This window comes from Paramormyrops kingsleyae, chromosome 4 (assembly GCF_048594095.1).
Source record: "Paramormyrops kingsleyae isolate MSU_618 chromosome 4, PKINGS_0.4, whole genome shotgun sequence".
NCBI classification, from domain to species: domain Eukaryota; kingdom Metazoa; phylum Chordata; class Actinopteri; order Osteoglossiformes; family Mormyridae; genus Paramormyrops; species Paramormyrops kingsleyae.
Genome location: NC_132800.1, coordinates 16326640 through 16336462, shown reverse-complemented (window position 1 = coordinate 16336462; position 9823 = coordinate 16326640).

Here is a 9823-nt window from a genome sequence, read left to right as displayed (position 1 = left end):
GTATGTCACACTTGAGTATCAGATGACTGGGGCCTGACATCTGCAGACACAAGCACAATAACCTGTAGCAGGACTTGTAGTCTCTCAGGCACTCGGTTCCAGATTTTTAATTACTTTGACTTGATCTTAATTCTACTTTTTTGTAATTGACCAATACACTTCTTATTCATGACTATATTCAGTCCACATTTTGTCTATGACAGACAAGTGAGGATCAGACAGCAAGCGCTTTACTCAAGAGCTCAACGGTGACATAACTTTACCAACCATGGGATTTGACCCCATGGCCTTCCAGACATGGGCATGGACCCCTAACCTGCCAAATTGCACACCGCCCTGACTCATTGTTCGATGAATTTCTTGCATGGATCCTCCTCCACTACTGGAGCTTCAGATACTTCTGGCATGACAGTCCAGTGAGCTTTACAAACAGAAAAAATATTATACCCATAACCATAAGACAGACCTTCCTTTGAAGGGCTCCTGTTTCTCTCTTGCTGTCTGTGGCTCGTTCTGCGCAGTCGCAGGAGATAAGCATTCCTCTGCCGGATCAGGGGTCAGGGGTCCACAAGGCGCTCCCTGTACACCTTTTAATTAAACAGGATTGTGTGAGGTTTAAATCAAACATATTCATGAATTTTGATTGACAAGCAGCAGACTATTTTAGAGCAGAATCGCTGGTCCGTGTAATATGTACATTTGAGGCTTGATTAAAAATAAGATAAAATGTATTGATCTCAGGGGGAAAGTCTTTTGAAAGCAGCACAGACAAACATGCATGTAGTGCATCAGTTGTAAATAATGAACAGAAAGATGCTACATGCTGCAGGACTACAGGACTCTCACTACTGCTGTTCTTCCATTGTAAGTTGTTTACGGTCAAACCCATTGCACAGTCCTAGTTGTAAGTTAGAATAGAATAAATAAATAGAATAAACCTTTATTATCCCATGAATGAGAAATTTAGGTGTTACAGAGCTCTTATACAAAAGTAAGTAATGTAGAACAACAAGAGCAGGTAGGTCAGTTGTCTATACACACAACCAAAGTTTTAGAAATAAATAAAGATGTACAGAGATATGTACAAAATGTACAGAGATATGTACACAAGTGTGGGGGTGGGGTGGGGTGTGAATGATCCTGGTGAATATACAATGTACACTCAAGCTGCAAATCAGTAACAGCAGTTAAAGACATATGATATGTCCGTTAGACAGTATATGAGTAGAAAATACTCACGCTAAAACTGTGTTATAAAGTCTGACAGCTGCTGGTAAGAATGACCTGCGGTAGCACTCCTTCCTACACTGTGGGTGTAGAAGTCTATTGCTGAACGAGCTGCTCAGGGCTCGTACAGTCTCATGCAGGGGGTGGGGGGTGTTGTCCATAATGGATGTCAGCTTAGACAGCATTTAGTTGCATTATTTAGTTGCATAGTTGCATTATTTTGCACATCACATCTATTCGTCTCTTCATTCATGCATTCGTCTGTTCATTCATTAGTTAGTTCATTCTTTCGTCCTTTTATTCATTATTGTGTCGTGTGTTTATGCTGTCTTATGTATAAAGTTGTTTTTAAGTCTTGGGCAAACACTACTTTGTTTCACTGCATGACTACATATTTTGAATTGACAAGAAAATTTGACTTGACAGTGCAAACACCCAAAGTACACAAACAGAATGTTGAAAAACAGAACAATAATCATAACTTAATGATTAGTGATGAAAAAAAATAGAAATAGTGATGTACAATGAAAAAACAGCGAGCCCTGGATTTATGATGAAAAATGAATGTTCCAAAGATATAGGTCTAAAATGAAAAAAAGCTCAAATAGCAAAATTGAAAACAAAAAGGATAACATAAATATAGTATGTGCAAATGTGATTCTGTCCTGAAGGCAAATAAAGATATTTATTGTAAAATCAGCATTGAGGCACCTTCAGAAAAAGCTGCTTTTCAAAATGAGTTTAAAAGTTAGGTTTGCTCAGAAGGTGGCGCTGTTGCCACCCAATTCAATTCAAGTCGAGCCATACACAAGTATGCAGTGGTAAGAGACATCGTTTCCCCAGGACCACGTGCAACATAAGACACATGTGGGGCTGTATGTACACAATTACTGGGGTAAAGTGCAGATTTGGTACACAAGTGTCAACATGGGGGTTGGACACAGACCACGCATAGTGCACATGACACTATAGGAGGGCAGACAAATAGTATATACCGTATTTGCCGACGTATAAGACGACTGGGCGTATAAGACGACCCCCCAACATTTCCACTCAAAAAAGTTTATTATATACTCGCCGTATAAGACTACCCCCTCTTCCGCACACCTTCCACACACCAAATAAAATGTAAAAGAACATCAGATTTGATTTCAACATGTTAATTTATATTCAAATGCTTATGACATGATAAGAGATATGGATAGGGAGTATTTATCAAGGTATGCATAAGAAGGAGAGAGTTGCAAAATGTATAAAAGTGTACCCCTGTGTGCTATTATTGTTACCGGTATTATACCGGTATTACGTGAGTGCCATTAGTATTAGTATTAGTGCCATTACAGTACCTGTCATTGTCACCATTGTACGGCCGCAGCGCGACTGCAGCGCCTCCGGCACGCCCCTGCATCTCCTTGTGACCAGCACTAGTGCGCAAGTGCGCATGTGCGAGCTCTGCGTAGACAAGGGGCGGGCCGGAGCGCCGCTGCTTCCCGCCGAGCAGAATGGGCCGGTCACGCCGAAAAGGCTGGCACCCCTGTCTCGCTGCTGATGCTCGCCGCAGCCACGCTGATGACCCACCGCGGCCGTGCTGGATACCGCGCGATACTGGATGGAATGTAGAATGAGGTGGGCGGGCATCGGGAGGCCACTATGGGCACCGGGCGGGCATCGGGAGGCCACTATGGGCAGCTATGTCTATCCCAACTGAAGTGCACCCAGCGTATAAGACGACCCCCCCACTTGGAGGCATGTTTTTCAGGGGGAAAAAGTCGTCTTATACGCCGGCAAATACGGTACATGAATAGGGTGACTATCATGGAATATAAACTTTATGGAAAATCCCAGGTCTGGTAAGCTGCACTGTGGGTCGTCCATCTTTTCAGCATCCCCCACTATAACAGTACCAGTACACAGTCCACCCACCTAGCGCACCCTACCTGCCTGCTTCCCATTGAATATGAATTGAACGCTAGCGGGTCTCGCTTCCCTTGTGAAAAGCATGCTACTCATAAATAGTGTAGCTTTGAATTATATCGTGATAATCATCAATATCATTTGAAATGAAAAAAAATTATGATAATACATAATTACATTTGGTCCAGTCCTAGGCTGATATCATAATTTATTTACACACAATTATTTTACATACTGCCTGTCTGTAAACATTGTAGCTTTAATGAGGATAAAACGATAAAACAACATGGTTAGGAAGCAATCAGTCCCCTGTACATGATCAGTCAGAAAATACTTGTATGTATCTAAACTTTTATAAGCTTTCAGCGGCTCAAGTGTGTATTGAAACGTAGCATTAACTAGATAGTTGACAATGATGTCATAGTAATTCAGGTCTGGGATGTCACCCACGCTGCAACACAGCAGAGGTATGAAAAAATGACTCAGTTAGTTAGTTAGTACAGATCATGTATATTAGCTTTGTTGAGTTTATGTTGATATCTGGTATTACGTGATATTTATAAGTAATCTAAAAGGCTAGATAAAGGAAGATCACCATCAACCACAGGTGTGTCACCACTACAATTCATCATTTGTTTTGACTGACAAAATGGCGACAGGGAGCTTTGGAGATTATCTTGTTCTTGGACATGAACAACACACACAGCAGGCCTGGGGGTTAAGCACCTTGCTCAAGGGCCCAACTGTGACATCACTTTACAGACCCCAGGATTTGAACCAGCAACCATCTGACCACAACATCTGAACCCTCTGAGCTACACGTCGCCCACAACAAGCACAGATTCATGGGAAGACCTGATAACCACTAAGACCCACATGAACCCAAACACAACCCCAAACATTGACAAGTTCCGGGAATAATGGGATCAGTGCTGTTTAGGAAGAAGTTCATTAAGAAAAAGGGAGGGGCTGGCAGCTCGGCAGACAGCAGATCCTGCCTGTGTTGGCTGGGGTTTCTTCTGGAAGTTCTGGATTGATGGATGGAGAATGTTTGTTTTCAGAACAAAACCGGGGGAGTAGCAGAAAAGACAGCCCGAAGAGAGGAGGAGAACATCAGCCCAGGAGAAGAGAAGCCCGCAAGAAGCCCTCCGGAAGCTTGCCGATGAAGGCCCAGCTGAACAGAGAACTGCAACCAAGACAAAGCTTCACAAGGAGAGAGAATCCAAGGGGCTCCACTCCACTGCTCCAAACGCCGCGCCTTCCTGAGTGCCATCATCCCATCAGCTCATCAGCCTCTGCAACCAACTGCCAAGACCCATCCCCCACTCTGCAAACAAGTAAAGCAACTTCCTTTCATTCTAACAACCTAAGCTGTTCTGTTAACCTGCTATATGACTTTAGGGTCATGTTTCCACAATCTGGGCTTGCTTTGCAGAACAATATTTCCCTTTTAAGGTTACTCATTTAAATCCGGTCATTGCATTTCCATAATTACATTGTTTGTTTCTATTCCATTATTTCGTGTTTGTTGTTTGTGTTAAGTGTAATATCTGTTTTATGTTGGTTGCAGTGTTAGTTAGGAATAAATGCATGTCTTTTACACAACTTCAGCCTCCGTTCATTGACTCCTCACAATAGTCCCGGCCTGCCTCTGTGAGATCTGGCTACACGCTCTGGAACCTCAAACTCGCCTGAAATATTGCGAGACTCTCTCTCATCGGCCGTAAGAGGAGCTTTGCTACCAATTGTTTACATTACCTGGTGATGCAGCTCGCTGGACAAGCCTTCTAACCCAGGTTACTAAGTGATACTGGTAATTAGTGAATCCCATTTAAATCTCACATAAACAGACTCATGGGGATACCGCAAATGAGTTCGGATGAACCAACCATTCAGCATAGCGATTAGGCAATAATTGTCATTAAATACTAATTAATTAAACTTTAATTAGTTTCAAAACATATTGGTGGAGATATTAAAATGTACCTGAGCTAATACTTCCTACAGGCCACAGTGTGTTTTATTTTAGGTCAAATCTATACCTGACTCCAGTCATCTTCTTTCTGAGAGGTCCTTATCCTAGGGGTTCAAATATTTTTTCCCACCATGACCTTCATTCTTTAACCCATCCATCCATTATCTCCTGCTTGATCCGTGGTCGGGTCGCAGGGGCAGCAGTCTCAGCAGGGAAACCCAGACTTCCCTCTCCCCGGCCACTTCATCCAGCTCCTCTGGGGGAATCCCGAGGCGTTCCCAGGCCAGCCGAGAGACATAGTCCCTCCAGCGTGTCCTGGGTCTTCCCCGGGGCCTCCTCCCAGTGGGACATGCCCGGAACACCTTACCAGGGAGGCGTCCAGGAGGCATCCTAAGCAGATGCCCGAGCCACCTCATCTGGCTCCTCTTAATGCAGAGGAGCAGAATGACCGAATGACCGAGCTCCTCACTCTATCTTTAAGGGAGAGCCCAGCCACCCTGCAGAGAAAACTCATTTCAGCCGCTTGTACTCGCGATCTAGTTCTTTCGGTCATTACCCATAGCTCATGACCATAGGTGAGGGTAGGAACGTATACCGACTGGTAAATCGAGAGCTTTGCCTTTTAGCTCAGCTCTTTCTACACCATGATAGACCGATGCAGCACCCGCATCACTGCTGACGCCGCACCGATCCGCCTATCGATCTCCCGCTCCATCGTTCCCTCAGTCGTGAACAAGACCCCAAGATCCTTAAATTCCACCACTTGGGGGAGGACCCCATCCCCGACCCGGAGAGAGCATTCTACCCTTTTCCGGCTGAGGACCATGGTCTCGGATTTGGAGGTGCTGATTCTCATCCCAGCCGCTTCACACTCAGCTGCGAACTGTCCAAATGAGTGCCGATGGTCACGGTCCGATGAAGCCAACAGAACCATATCATCTGCAAAAAGCAGAGACCTAATCCTGAGGTCACCAAACCGGACACCCTCAACGCCCTGGCTGCGCCTAGAAATTCTGTCCATAACAACTATGAACAGAATCGGTGACAAAGGGCAGCCCTGAGGGAGTCCAACCCTCACTGGAAACGAGTCTGACTTATTGCCACCCATGTGGACCAGGCTCTGGCACCGGTCATACAGGGACCGAACAGCCCTTAAAAGGAAGCCTGGCACCCCATACTCCCGGAGCACCCCCCACAGGACTCCCCGAGGGACACGGTCGAATGCCTTCTCCAAGTCCACAAAATACATGTAGACTGGTTGGGCAAACTCCCACCAACCCTCCAAAACCCTGCAGAGAGTATAGAGCTGGTCCACTGTTCCACGGCCAGGGCGAAAACCTGCTCCTGCTCCTCCTGAATCCGAGGTTCGACAATCCGGCGGACCCTCCTCTCCAGAACCCCCGAATAGACCTTACCAAGAAGGCTGAGGAGTGTGATCCCCCTATAGTTGGAGCACACCCTCCGGTCCCTTCTTAAAGAGGGGGACTAGCACCCCGGTCTGCCAGTCCAGAGGCACTGCCCCCGATATCCAGGCGATGCTGCAGATGCGTGTCAACCAGGACAGCCCCACAGCATCCAGAACCTTGAGGAACTGCAGACGGATCTCATCCACCCCTGGGGCCCGGCCACCGAGGAACTTTTTAACCACCCCAGAGATAGGGGAATCCATACCCAAGTCCCCATACTCTGCTTCCACGTTGGAAGGCGTATCGGTGGGATTGAGGAGGTCTTCGAAATACTTCCTCCACCGACCCAAAACGTCCAGAGTTGAGGTCAGCAGCATCCAATCCCCACCATAAACAGTGTTGATGTTGCACCGCTTTCATGCCCTGAGCCGCCGGATAGTGGACCAGAATCTCCTCGATGGACTGGCTTCCCATCCAGGGTGTCTCTGCCTTGTGCTCTGTGCTTCCTGTGATGTGTGTGTCCCATAACCCTGTACTGGATAAGCGCTTATTGGAATTTGTTGGATATGTTATACAGTATTTGATTCGACTTGGCTGAAGCTGGTCATTGTACTTTTGATGTAGATGTGATATTTTAACTTGGTATTTTTAATGAATATCACAAATGAATTTTCATTACTAGATCTTGGAAAACTTCCTGATGTCAAAAGAATAATCACTGTGAACCTGGTCACCTGACTCTCCTTCCTGACACAGATACACTCCCAGCACAGAAACAGAAATCCGACATCTATGTGCCAGATCCCTCATTATCATGTGGATTATGCTGAAAAATGTAACAAATCAAATCTGTGGGCTGACAGTGATCATAAAAGCTCTCTGTCTAAACCTGACACAGTCTGTCTATAACTGTATATACCTGCATGTTACACCTGATGCCACATGACAGCTTCAAATCCCATCAGCTTTTTGTTATAAATCCACTTCATCTGGGGAAAAAAGCAAATACGAGACTAAAAAAAGTCTAAATGGATACAGAGAATGCTCTCTCCTACCAGTCTGGTGGGACTGGGGGAGAACATGCAAACTCCACACACATGGAACCAGGGCAGAGACTTGAACCCCAGTCCCATAGGTAACAGTTCCTCCATATAATTTCTCTTTATAATATCAGATTGTAGGATTATAGCTGGTTTGGGGGAAAAAAACAGTGTCAGTAACAGTTATACTCATGAACGCTAAATAAATGTTTGTTCCATGTAAAGTTTGTATAATGAAGTATTTTATTCATAAACTGACTCCAGTGTTTAGCCCAGTCTGCTCTACTCAGTCTGGCCTCAGTCCAAAACCACACCTACCTCAGCTTCAGAAGCAAGACAAAGACGAACAAAAAGCAAAAATTAATCTTATGAGTGTTTTTTTGGAAAATGGCAGAAGCCTGGAGCAGTGCTAGGATGACCCTGGCCAAGGCCTGTGAGCTCTGTCCTGAGGAGGAACCTGAAGACCAAGAAGCTCCAGATTGACTGGTTGGCAGTGGATCCAAACCAGTTCAGGTGTCCAGACTGTCTTGATCTACTGAAGGATCCAGTGACTATTTCCTGTGGACACAGTTACTGTATGAGCTGCACTTAGAGCTGCATTAAGTTTTCTCTTTCTCTCAGATCTGAACACTTATTTTCCGTCCGTTTTGTAGAGCTGATAGAACATCGATGTGTAGGACTTCAAAGTACTTTTTTTTGGTGTATTTTTATCATAATTAAGCAACGTACAAATACTCAGGAAGTGCAAAATAGTTTTAAAGTGCAAGAAACAGCAGTACGACATATACATGTGTGATTAATGAGTTGTTAGAAAATATACATCTCAACATTATCTTATTTGTGATTTAAAAATGACATTTTCTCTTGCCTCTGCCTTGCACTGTTCAAAATGCCTCTTTTTGGTTCTGTTTTTACAGCCGTCAGTGTCGGACTTTGGAACCAGAATGGCGTCATTTGCATATTAAATGAGCATGCAGTTGTGAGCATTTATACTATGTATGGTCTCTATCGCCACGACGCGTTGTTACATTTCTGGGGTGGTGCCCATCAGGCTACAGCGTAGGGTATGTGGCTACGCTTTACTAACGCCGTACCAATGGTGTAAGGTTGTAAACAGAAGTATAAATCAGCCTTTAGTCTGGACGGCCAGTAGGCAGAGCAGGCTGAGGCATTTAAATACCTGGGCACAGTTATGGAGCCTCCATGTCATTCTCCCAACATGCTGACCTTGTGTTTAAAATGGCCCAACAGCTCCTGCACCTTCCACAGGGGCTCATGAGTTTTAATGTTAGTAAGAGAGATTTAACTCTGCTCACTTATTGGATCTGATCTCACCTTAATATCATATGCTGGTAAATCTCTCTTACAGTCAAACCTACATGAATCTTTCTCAGGTTATTAATCAGGCCAGATAACAGGGACAGCTCAGCTTTCACTGCCTGAGTTGTTCTCTCTTGATCAGCCTCTAGGAGAGACACCCTATAAATAATACAGGACTCACCGCAGGACCCATAAGGTTTATGTGTGGAAAACGGCTACAAAACCATGTGAAGGTTTGGCATGAAATATCAGGTGAAACATCAACACAAGCAGATGGCTTCCATAATAAAGGAATGGGAGCAGAAACAGCTGTGGGCAGCAGAGGGCGCTCAGCTCAGAGCACCGAGCTTCATGGGAGGAGAGCAGGATGTGTGTGTGTGTCTGTGTGCATGAGAGTGTGTATGTGAATGTCTGTGTGTACGGGTTTGTATTTACCGCATTGTGAGGAACAAATATCTCAAAAATGTGTCAAAACCTGTTACTTTTTAGCTTGTGGGAAGATTTTTCAGCTCTCCACAATATAATCTTCAATTTTATAAAAAATCTCTGAATGTAATCAAACAAAGAAATTAGCCAAAAGTCTTATATTTTGTTTGGTTACTTATGCTTCAGGTTAGAGCTGGATAAAAGAGAGGGTTATCTGAGTTAGGATTAGGGATATCCCCAGATAAACGACAGTGACAGACCTGTGACTGCCAATGGACAGTTTCCATGCGTGTCACACATGTGTGTCACAGTAACTGGACACAACGGTGATAATTTGTATGCTTTTGAAGACAGAAATGTCTGTGTTTGTGTCACCAGAGGGAAAAATATTCCTGTTTGCATGTGTGTCACTGTCTGTAAGTATATCACAGATGTGAGAGAAATGCTTGTGCATATAGGCTGTAAACCCTCATGCTCATGCATTTTAGTTTCTGTACAGTAAGTGTTACGTTCCG